Consider the following 12,968-nt stretch of genomic DNA (forward strand, 5'->3'; position numbering starts at 1 on the left):
TGCCTCTTGGTTTTGAATTTAATCGGATATAAATCTAGGGGATGTGTTCTAGGATCTCAATTTTTCCTGCCACAGGGAACTTCCATCATTTCTCATTATTTTCCATTTCTTCCATGCCCTGCACCAGGCCCGCTATCCCGAAGGTGAAGTCTTGGCACAGCGAAGAAGCTGTGGAGCTGGGGAGTACCCTGTACTCTGTCCATTACACCTGGCTGCAGCCCCAACCTGGGGCCATTCGGTGACCCAGCACAGGCCATGGTTGCCTGGCGGAGGATCTGCTGGGGCTGCTTTCATCAGAATTTGGCTGAATGTTCGCCTTTCCTTTTCATTCATGGGGATAGGCTCCAAGAAGGATTTACGTGAAATCTCTCTCCTTTGCTAGGTTGTCTCTCAGTGTTGTCGCTTTCACTTGCTCTCTCTGTGAATGGTGGTGGTGGCTGGCCCTTGAAATTTCCTAGTGTAAACAGAACTTTTATGTGGAATTTTCATGCTCTTCAGCTCCTTCCCTCTTGCTGCCCTCCCCTTCCCGGGAGAAGACAATATTCTCTGCGAAATGCTTGAATCAAGAACCATAGACCCCCCAAATCAGATGCATTTTATTCCTACAGCCAGGAAAACAGAGGTGAAATTAGTGAATGTGGTATACATCTGGAAATTAATTCTGATTCAGGATTTTCTGTGTCTCCATATAGAACTTTGAAGTAGCCATTACAGATGAAGAAAGCAGATTTAAACGATCTACTAGCAGCCATCTAACTCGGACTGAGCAGGTTTTACATCTGAAGCATCAACTTTAAAAAAAGTTTAGAGGATTGCAAAACTGAGTTCTATTGCTGATTCTTCCTTTGAATCAGCACCTGCCTCAGTTTGTCCTTCTGTTAGGCCTGGCTTGAGCTAGCATGTGTACTGTGTTTGCACGTGGCTGAGAAGAGTTGAGTTAAATGCGATACTGCTGCCAGGGCACACTATGACCAATTACATGTAGCACAAGGACACCTTACTGTGCTGAAATCCTTCTCTGGCATGGGGCTGACCACAACAAGTGAATCTTCATATAAATACATGGTTTGCTGTTATGTGAGTTCATTCTACCAGTTGCTTACGATGCATGTAGACATTTTGCCATACAGCCTGGGCCTTCTGTGAGTGAAATACTTTTTACCTTTGGGAGATGTTGTAAAACTTAATTATTTGGCAATTATAAAGTTCTTTATGTTCTTCAGATGAAATGTGCTATATAAGTGTAAATTAGTATTATTGATGAGCTTAAACTGGAAAGTTTGAATGCAAATGAGAACTTTTCAAGATAATAAATACCCATTATTCATCATGAAGGATGACAGAAAAATTAAATAGCTTTCATAGGAGATAGCAAAAGTATGAAGGTTAGCTGTGAGTTGAATTAAGCACAATGGTTGAATCAACCCAAGTCTATTGTTACTACAACACAGATGAGGAGTAAAAAATTAGGAAGAAAAAACTATAATGGGATCAAGAACAGCAAAGGTATCTAAGTCAAGGTGCATTCATGCCTCTGTTGTGTCCTTCTGTGCCTGGTCATCTTAGAGATACTTCAGCAAGTATGTGTAAGGGAGAAATTTTAAAGTGTTAGCTTTCATCAGTGGGAGTATGCATCATAAATGCAAGTGGTGAATACAGAAGATGTATAAACAGCTTAGATTTTTTTTTTCTAAAGGTCGGTGGATCTTCTCTTACTGAATGAGTGGTTTCACTGGACTGCCAAACACAAAACCTTCATGCTTGTGGTTGAGCAGTGGGTTGTGGCCTTTCGTAAGAAGTGAGTAATTTTCAGTATCTGTGTACAGTAAGTGTATCAGCTCTGTCTCATTTTTACAGGATTGTTATGACTACAGATGTTCTTTCTTGAGTCTGAAAGCCGTTTGAAGGCAGTTTGGCTGCTTGTTAGACTATAGACAACTTTACCTTGCAAATTTCCTGTATTGCAAAGCAAATGCAGGTTAGCAACACTTTCATATGTTCATTTCTTTTATTCCAACTCCCTTTTTCTTATTATATCTGCTTTGAAAAGCCAGGATGCAAAACATTGGTTTTTAAACAGACTACTGATCTTTAGTTATAAGAAAAAGAAAAAAAGATTCCATCCAGTTATGTAGTTCAAGTCTATTTGCATTTATCAGTTGCTTTTCATTTAATTTCTCTTGCTGATTTATTAGTTTATTGAAAACAATTTACTTAAACTGTTCAATTACGCAGTTTATATTATTTTGTTGTATTTTAGAATCCTATGCAGTAAAAATACAGTTGCTTTCCCTAAGAGCCTGTAATCTAGGCATATGCAAGAACTGATGAGATTTAAAAGAAGATAAATACGAGAGAAGGAAGAAAAGATCAACATAAAAAGAACATGGCTTTCCATAGGAAAGGAGCAGATTTGTTGTCTGCCTTAGCCTTGCAGCTAGTCTGCAAGCACTACAACAGCAGTGAATGAACCAGTTGGCGGTAAAATAGATGTCAAGAAGGCAAATATATACAGGTTATAAATTACATATATATCACTTGAGTGGGATTCAGCTGAATAAATAACACAACAAAGGTGTACGCACATCTGAGGAAGTCACCCTAGGCAGCCCGTGTAATCAGAGATGCAATTCATGTGATCAGAAGTTACCTGTTTTTAGATGAGTTAGGACTGCAGCCTCAACACCTTTGTATTGTCTAGGTCTAGGGGAGCCTACAATGACTAACTTACATACAGGTACCACCACAGTAGACACCGACAGTTATATGAGAAGAATAGCTGCCTTATTTTCCAAACAAGGTTTGCGTAGAATCGTAGAATCATAGAATCAATAAGGCTGGAAGGGGCCTCTGGAGATCATCTAGTCCAACCCCCCTGCTCAGCAGGTTCACCTAGAGCATGTTAGACAGGGCTGCATCCAGGCGGGCCTTGAAGATCTCCAGAGAAGGAGACTCCACAACCTCTCTGGGCAACCTGTGCCCATGCTCCGTCACTCTCACAGTGAAGAAATTCCCCCTCGCGTTCAGGTGGAACTGAACTGTGCTTCAGTTCTTCCTGTGCTTCAATTTCTGCCTGTTGCCTCTTGTCCTGTCACACGGGACAACTGAAAAGAGTTTGTCCCCATCCCCTTGACACCCTCCCTTCAGGTACTTATCCACATTGATAAGATCCCCCCTCAGTCTTCTCTTCCCCAGGCTGAAGAGGCCCAGCTCTCGCAGCCTTTCGTCATAGGGCAGGTGCTCCAGCCCTCTGATCATCTTCGTAGCCCTACGCTGGACTTTCTCCAGGAGCTCCAGGTCTCTCTTGTCCTGGGGAGCCCAGAACTGGATGCAGTACTCGAGATGAGGCCTCCCCAGGGCTGAGTAAGGGGCAGGATCACCTCCCTCGACCTGTTCTATGCTGACGTTGGCACTTACTGGCATTCATACATCACTAAAACAGTAGGTAAGTGCTTACCTGATCCATGCATGTTCCTCTAATAAGCATCTATCATTGCCTGGTTGGTAATTACTTGAGATAAATAAGAGAAAGCTGCTGTTCTGTCCCTCCATTGTGTCTCCCATGAATCAAAACTGTAATAACTGAATGTGAGGCAAATCACCCACTTGCGCAATGCTCCTAACCCAGTAATCTACGTTTCTTGCCATAATTTGGAAGTGCTGAAGATTTAAACAGAATAAAACTTTTGCTAGAAATATTGAAGTTCATACAGCTTTGAGCAGGAGTATGGACTAGATAATCTCCAGAGGTCCCTTTCAACCTTACCGATTCTGTGATTCTATGATTCTATGACATAGTAAAATCTCACAGACCACTTTCTCGATTTATAAAAAGCAGCAGTTCAAATTCTTTAGCTTGTTCTTACAAGAAATAGCTTTAATATACATTTTGTCTTATTTTCTATTTTCTCTTCTAACTGTGCTCCCTGTGTAATATAATTACAATGTTTATCTTTATAGGAATTTATAACTTTTGGCACTAAGCCTTTGTTTTGACAGCATCAGGAGTATTAAAAACAAAGCTAAAAAGAGTCAGGACTCCTAGAAAACCAGTTTGAACAGAAGTAAGTCTCTTCTTTAGTCTTATAAAATTCATTCCAAGTAAGAAGCATTTAAAATGCTTCAGCAATGTTGCTGAATTAGACTCTGTATTGAGGAGCCAAAATAGAGGAAATTACTTTGGTGATACTGAAGATGAAAGTATGGAATTATTCTTAATGGAGAAAATTTCTCTCTCATGAGTAAAAACAGAATGCAAATAAAAAAATCTTGTGAATGGAAACATTATGCAGCTATCCTTTAATAACTGTGTCTGCTTATGCAGGACTGTTTGAAGTGTATGAATCATGCACAAATCAGCTAGCATCCAGCCTGCTTTCCTGTTAGAAGCATCTTCCTGAAGTGGTGTGTCTTTCAGCATGGAAAGATTATCCTTTTCTCGAATACTTCCCCCTCAACCAGCAGCTGCTTTAAGCACGTGGCTCTCAGTAGATTCATATGGGTGTTTGTTAATACATTGGTAATGCATGAGGCAAATTTTGCCCTGTGTAAGAATTTTTCATCCCTGGAGTGGAGTGGACATACAAGACAGGACTGTGGTTCTCCATTCCCAGGTGCCAAATCTGGGAACAGTTTACATTTTTCCTGAACAGTTCTGATTTCTGACATTGGCATTGAACATTCAGTTGATCCCAAGCCAAGATGGAAGAAGCAGGCTCACAACATATAGCTATCTTATCTCAGCATTTTCCCTTATGATGAGAGGCTGTGGCCAAGTGTTCACTAGGAACTTCTCTTCCTGTGAGGGATCTGTGTATTTTATGATTATTTAAAGATACTTGAATGGTACAAGAGGGTTTTACCTTTGGAGAACCCAATTTTCAATAGTAATCTGACTTTCATTACATAACAAGAAATCTGTTGGCCTTACTGGAGGAAAACACTGCTCTTCGATGTGTGTAATAATGTTAAAATAGTCCCCATGAGAAGAAAGCAAAGATTATTCTATCAGTTTGTGTTGAAATTATTTATGTAGTCACATACAAAAAATCTGTTATGAGAAATCTAAAATGAGGAGGGAGAAAAAGTATTTGCATACACCTTTAAAATCCTGTAAATTTGGTAATGTTCCCTGGGGATTTTTTTTGCAATTTTTATTAACCTCCATATAAATCTCCTCATGTAAAATAAGGAAAAGGCAATTAAGAAGATAAGAAGTTAACACTGCAAAGGTAACATGAGGATGACTACTTTTATGTTTCTAAGCTGAGCACATGACGGAATTTATAGGCTGTACTTTGCCTATTAAGTGATAATACGTTTTTTTTCACATCTGAATGTTTATAGTTGCTTTGGAAAGCTAAACTGATCTTTTAGAGTATCTCAATTTTGTTTTTCATTATCGTTTTCATTATCATTATCAGGCCTCACACACTTTTCTGTTTCAAGATAAAGAATGCTGTCAGTCTCACAGAACATGAACACAAATGAGTTATACATGTTTCTGTTCATCTCTGTTCACTGTTATTATTTTTACATATATATAGATACAGAAACACAGCAATAAAGATACATATGTTTGAAACTAATTTCTAATTAGATGTATGCTGTCATGCTCAGTATGTATATGTATCTGTTTCCTCAAGCCCAAATAAGTATTTTATTTGTAGCTAATACCAACAGGACTCAGATATGCTAAAACTTTGATTGAAGTGAAAAGACATGATCATCGCCTCCACAAAAACAATTGCACCTTGTTAGATTCCTTGTATTTCCCATACAAGGACTCTTAATCAATGCCATAGCTAAGAGTTTGCAGTCAAGGTTTTTTCTTTCTTTGATACCAGAAAATTCAGCTGTCAACAGGAACCTAGGCTTTATTTGATCCTCTTTTAGTCTTGCATAGTGTCTATTTTTATTCTTTTAAATAAGGAGCTGTTGACCTGAGAAGGCTGAAGAATATTGTTCTCCTGTATCTCTACAGCCCTTTTTACCCTCTCCACTCTCTCTGCTAAAGTTCACATTCAGGGTCCAATTACTTGTATCTACTGGAGGCTCTTGTCTTTGTCCTTCACTCTCCTAACTCTCTTCAGTCTATCCAAATTGCTAATGTGTGCTTTCAGATACATTACTATTTAGTTGAGAACAGCTCTTTGTTGTTGTTGTTGTTCAGCATTTCTCCTTCAGCTTCCATCTTAACTTTCATTTTCCCTCACAACCTTTCTGTGAGCAGTATAAATGTTAAAAGCAGTATTGAAGGTGATTTTTAAGTTAAGGGAAAAGTATATGCGTGGGAAATTGATGTTAGCCAGCTGCCAAACCATGACTGAAGGATGCTGCGAAAGGAGGTGGTATAAGATTGGAAGCAGACAAGAGCTTAGGTGTATTGCCAGTGCCTACAAAAAGTGTTGAACAAATAAAACATTTTTGAAAGGCTGAAGTGTACATCTAAGTCATTTGGCAAAAGGCATTCCACTTCCTTAATTATTAAGCAGATGGCTTTATTTGGCCATGTGCAAAACTTTCATCTTTCTTGATAGACCCTTTACAGACTTCAGTCGTGTCCCCAGATATACTTTCTTTGTATTATTTTTTGGTCGCAGTCTCAATACAGTAAGCAGAGAGATTTCAGATAGCGTGTGACATTCTCGCTTTGTTTTTCTCTCTGCTGACTTCTTTATCTTCCTCAATTTTTAAATTACCTTTCACATGCAGAAAAGAGAAATGGAAAAGCGGGAAAATTGATGAAACGTATTTGGTTAGCTGAAGAAATGTGGCCAGCAGTTTAATTTAAAGGCCACTCAATTATGAATTCAGAAGGTGCTCATTGTCACAGGGCAAGTGCTAATGAACTCGTTTGGTATTCATGAGAATGTCAATACCTGTCTATTGGTACACGTTTCATTAGAATTCAGATGCACACCTAGAACATTCAAGAATTATATAAAATACTGAAAGCCGCCAACTCTTCGTAAGTTAATTAATAATACGCTTTTTGAAGACAGATTCTCGTCTGCTGTAAGGCATTAACAGTCAATGAAGTTATACTGGCCAACTGCTTATTTTAAGGTCTTGGCACATGCTGTAAAACTGAGCCTCCGTTACATATGGAATTAACTGCTACTCAAAGGAAAAAAGGACATATGGTAGATGGGCAGTTGATATGGTTGTGGCTGCTGGAGGTTGGAGTTCATTAGAAACCTGAAACAGATCTTGAGTTACCACTGCATGGCTGTTCTTTGTAATGACAGTGTCCATGAAAGTAATAATCCTGAGGTGGTTTACTTTGTGAGTAGTTTTGGCATCATAACATACCACTCCAAGCACAACAGGCATTTGCAACAGCTTCAGCTAGAAGGAGCTATGGTTACACGAGAGAGGCATATAGTCAAAGAATTTCTGGCTAGCCCACTTCCAAGGCCATTTAGTGAATACATTATAGAGATAAACATTTTTCATTTTCCTGGATTTCTCTCTCATTTCTGTGGCACTGTCTGTTCATACAAGAGTATTAATTAGTATTTACGAATTTCCAATTTTCCATTCAAGACTACTAATTTTTGTTTGCTATGCTAATGCAACACTCCTCTTTTTTTTAACTAAAGATGAGAGGATCCTTACTTGTTAATCAGAACAACTCCATTGATTTCCATTGAATTATGTTAGTATGTAGTGGTTAAAGATTTGGCTGTAAGGCTTACTTCAAGACTGTATTTTGTCCAAGCAAGCAAAATATTTTTTAGCTTCCGTGATGTTGTTGAAAGAGTTCTCTGCTATTGGTATAAATTACAAAGGTTTTACGTGTTTGCTGTAGAGTGCTAGAACCGTATGGTAGTTTCTTTCCCTTTAGTTACCTCTTTTATCTGCAGCATCCAGTTAATTCTGCCACATCAGTAATATCTGATTAAAATTTCCAGAGAAAACTGTAGGCCATTAAATGTGGAATATTCCATAGAAACCAGGTATTCAACACCAAAACTGTTTTGTTGGAAATTTATCTTTAGGATTCTGGTCTTTCCTCACTGTATTTTCCGAACTGTTCTTTACGAATAGAGACTGTTCACTGTTGACAGATGTTTTGAAGGCATGTATCTTTGACTAATGAGCGTTAAATTCTGGAGAGTGTTCAGAGTTAGTCATTCAGAATTAACACAGATGTGTTAATGTGTTTACAATGTGAACCTTTTGTGTCCTAATAGAAATTTCTTGGAACTGGAAGTCTTGGGCTTTTGCATAACTTATAGGAACTAAAATAAAGAACCTGGCTTGGAGCGTTTTCTCATTTCCATGAGGGACTTACTGTTTGTGCATATTTTTCTTAATATTGCTCCTACAATTTTCCTGTGAAAAATCTGTATAGTGCATAAGATATTTGATATCATACCTGCTATATTTTCTCTGCATTTATTACAAAAATATTTCACAATATGATAATTTTTTGTTTCTTTTTTAAATTTTTGAAGAAATCTCAGCTGTATCCTTAGTTCGTGGAACTGTAGCTTATGCCCATATGGGATCGTACCTTCTCTCTACTGAGCTTTTTGGAATAGCTTTGGGTTAAGAGACAGTCCTGGCTTTCTGACTAGTTCTGTGTAAAACAGACTCTCTTTGAAAACAAATGTATCCACCTTGTGCTGGTTCCTGGTGATAGCGTAATAAGAGATCAAAAAGCCATGTTGTTTACTGTGAGTGATGTACTTACCTTGTGATTGAACCAGAGGCAAGTCTGCTATCAATTAGGAAGCTAAGCCATGCATTTAAATTTTGCTTCATTTTTTTACATACACACAGCTGGTGAAGGCAGATGTACGTTGTTCTGAGCTGGCGGGAAAGTTAAATATTTCTTTAGATCAAACACAGATGAGTAATGTGGAACTGACCAGGCATCAAAGGGTATCCAGTTCTAGCACAAAATCTCTTACACTCCTATGAAATCATACAAATGAGCTTTGGTATTTTTGTTTTGTTTTTTTTCTTGCCATAATTGGTAAAGGAAGATTCTTTCTTTATGCCATGGAAAAGCCTAAAGCCTTTTCTGAAATCTGAAAGTTGACAGTGCAGGTAGGAATCTGTTTGCCTGTCTATCTGTTTGTCCATCACTGATTAATCCAGGTTAAACATTAATGATCTGCTGTTAAAGTAAACTTAGTTTCTGTCCGGTCTGTGTGTGAACAGGTCCCGTTCTGTTTCACAGAAATGACTCTTCCTTAGCAGCAGCAGGTTGGTTGCTTTGAAGGAGCTCCCTTACTTTGTCACAGAATCTGGATTGTAACCTAATTTATCTCTGCGTAGTGGTGTACCCAGCCTCACTTAAATGGTATCTGTCTGCACATCTTTCATATGTTTAAAAAAACTTTTATACAAAATCACAGAATAATTCAAGGCAGAGGTCTCTAATCTAACTTTTCACTCGAAGTGGGGCTAACTATGAGATCAGACCAGGTTACTCAGAGCTTTCTCTGCTCTAGTTTGAAATAAGAATCCTTTTGAACTTAACTTTCTAGAAATCTCCTGATATAGCAAGTAACTGTGTTTTTAAGCCAAGACTTTCAACACCACTGAAGGAATTTGGATGCCTCTGTGAACATCTGTGAATTCAATAATTCTTTATATCACAATGTCCAATTATTGAGTCCCAAGGTTTCTATAGCAACCAAATTAAAGGTGAATCAGATCTTAATGTGAAAGTTATTACAGTTCTCTAAAAATGTATAATTTTAAATAAAAACCATTTAATAATTTATAACAAAAAATCATGACATTTGTTGTGTGATAATTTTTGTATTTATAAAAATACTTTTCCTGCAGTTTGTTCCCTGTTTTCTCTTACTGTTGACTGTCTTGTCCCATGGTAAGGTAGCATCATAACTCTTGAGGACTCAAAATGTTGCTGATATGTTGACAGAAATGTCTCTTTAAAATATCTTTTACATCCTAGGTAGGTTAAGAGAATGCATGTTGAAATCATTCTCTTCTGCCATCTTATTATTACGTATGTAATATACAGGGGTACATGTAACAGAGTATCCTCCCATAGAAGATCTCGTTATGGTCTCCACATCTCCAAGGGTGGCTTGTATAATCAAACTGGGGTGCAGTATAAAAAGTGATTAATTGTGGGATTTAATTGGATTTCTATAAACTTAATTTTCTACAAACTTTAAACCTATCCCTGTCTAACATGCTCTAGGTGACCCTGCATGAGCAGTGGGGTTGGACTAGATGATTTTCAGAGGTCCCTTCCAACCTTACTGATTCTGTGATTCTGTAATACAGCAGGAGCAAATGTGGTCTGGTTTAGTAATCCAATAAATATTTCAAATGACCCATTTTTGTTTCTTACAATGTTGTATGACATTAAAATAAATTAAAAAGAGTAGGGCAAAAAGACAATAGGGTAAAAAAGGAAGTGTAGGTGCTTCTTAGAGTTTGTGATGAATGTAGTGGTTCTAGAAATCTGTTCTATATATTACATTGAATGCAATGGATTGTTTAGACGATCTAATTTCACCGTATGAGCTTACAGATTTTGTGCTCCTCTAATCATAATAGAAATACATGGGCATATGGAGCTATGGATAGCGGTATGATGATGATGAGGGGCTATCAGTTGCATGAACAGAAGTTCAATATCCTTTTTAGTTGTGTGCATGGTTTCCTTTGCACCTTTGCTTTGGGATGTGTACATCACATTTCTACTCTAATTGTAAAAATGACAAGCACCAGAATTTTAGCTTCATCTGACTGTGTACCTCCTGTGTTTTCAGCTCTGTGGAATTCTTTAAGCCTGATTTTATTGTGATCAAAACAGAAAGAAGTTTTAAAAGTGAACACTAAACATTGAAATATTACACATTTCACTGCAAGTACTGCAAATAAAAAAATGTTATCTTGTGGAGTGATACTTCATTACTGGGGATGTAGATTCCGCAGTGATGTGATACTTTTGCTGCTGTACCACTGGGAAGAATGTTCTAAAGCAAACAACTTCAAATAATAAGAGAGATTATTTTTTATGCATTGGACTTTTCTTAATTTTCTGTATCCCCCGTTATATAATGGTAGCACTGTAACTCTTAACATTAGTTTACGAGAATTACTTAGAAAATGATGTATTTTGTTTGAAAGACATTTGATGGCTCCATAAAACATTTATAAAGGACTTCTTTATAGTGAGTTCTTCGCAAATTTTGCATTTTTTTTTGTAATCAGCAATATAGTTCATGTCCCCAAGGTTTGCCTATGCTTAGGGTTAAAATGACTCCAGTTTAGATCTGTAGACCTAGTAGCCTCTTGTTCTACAGATGTTTTTTGCAGTTTCAAAGATATACATCTTCCACAGCAGAACAGAAATGAGAACTTTTGCGTATCCTGAGTTGGAGGAGTGGGAGAAGCAGTGGAGATCTGAAGGGAAAGAAGGTGAGAGTATGCGATGGTTTTGTTGGATACTGGATATCCAAGTGAAATTATGAGCATCTTTATGAAACTGGTAATGGGAATATTGTCACAGCTTAGCAGCTTAAGCCAACTTCAAGGTGCTTTTCTGTCTGATTTGGATAAGGACTTCTTCCCAAGTCTCTCATATAGGAATCAGTTTCTCTCAGATTTTTAATGTTAGACGTGCTCCACTTAATTTGTTGTTAATTCAACTAACATTTTAATGTGATTGAAAAAAAGCCACTAAGATTTTTTGATCAGCTCTAATAGTGATAATGACTCTGATAGTCCTTTCTGCCACTGTTTTCACCCACAGTCAAGGGCACTCAGACTGTGGATATTGCTATTATGTACTGTAGTGCATTACATTAAAAATGCACTTAATAGAGCTTTGAAAATATTTTTAACACAGACAGTACTAGTCTGCACAAGCAGATTTCATAGAGTTAGGACTGCCAGCCATCCTGGTTTTGCAATTGGAAACACTTCTGATAAACCTACTATTTTTTCTTCAAACCTTTTCATTTAATCCATTTTGACTTAGTTCTATTTAATGAGTATAATTGCTATGTTTCATTCAGTGTAATTCCCATGGTTACAACTGCATGGATAAATTCTTCCTAAATTTTTCCTAGATTCTGGCCCTGTTGTGTCTGTGGGAGTTTTAGCCACACGCACATAGTCTCTACATAATCCATTGTAGAATTCAAAGTTGCTGAAAACAAAATCAGTGCTGATGTATGGCCTAGTTTAATTTCAGTTTCAGTACTCTGCCATTTTATAGTTTACTACCTTACTGTAAATCTCTTGAAAATTGTATAGTATTTTACCACCTGCTATACTCTTATCAAATACAAAGTAGCTTCCTGAATTTTTTTTGTGTATTAATTTATAGTGTTAACCTGTCAAATATAAAATCCACCTTTCCTTCTTTTGCTTCCTTAATAAGTTGGAAAATGACACTTTTATTGGTGTGATTTTATGGGGAACTACAGAAGCATGAAATTCAGCTTTTCTGAACTCATATGCATAGCACTGATTAATAAAAGCATAGCATGTATTTGCTTGACAAGCAATTTTGTATATGTAGCAAAGAATGGAAAATTCTTCTGTTATCTTGTCTGTTTTGTTAGTTACATATACAGAGTTGCTGTATGGATTTATACAGATCTAACTGTGAATCTGACTGCCTAATATATGTTTCAGGGATCAGCAGTTTGATTGGAAAATAATCTGTGTCCTTATGAAATGAATCTTTTAAAACCAGATTTCTGAGATACTTTAGAATTTGGAAGTGAATTCTTCAAAATAATGGTGGAAAGAAAGAGTCACTGTGGCATTGGGTACATCTCTCCTCAGTGCTTTCTTAGAATAGGCTATGTTTTATGTTGGGTACTGTTAGCAACTGGAATTATTTGCATGAGACAGTAATGATTTTACCAATATGGAATTTTTTTAATTTTAGATCTTTCTACCCATGTATTAAACTGTAAGGTAAAACTGCAGCCTAAAATTAAATTCCTAACAATATT

Source organism: Rhea pennata, chromosome 7 (assembly GCF_028389875.1).
Source record: "Rhea pennata isolate bPtePen1 chromosome 7, bPtePen1.pri, whole genome shotgun sequence".
Lineage (NCBI taxonomy): Eukaryota > Metazoa > Chordata > Aves > Rheiformes > Rheidae > Rhea > Rhea pennata.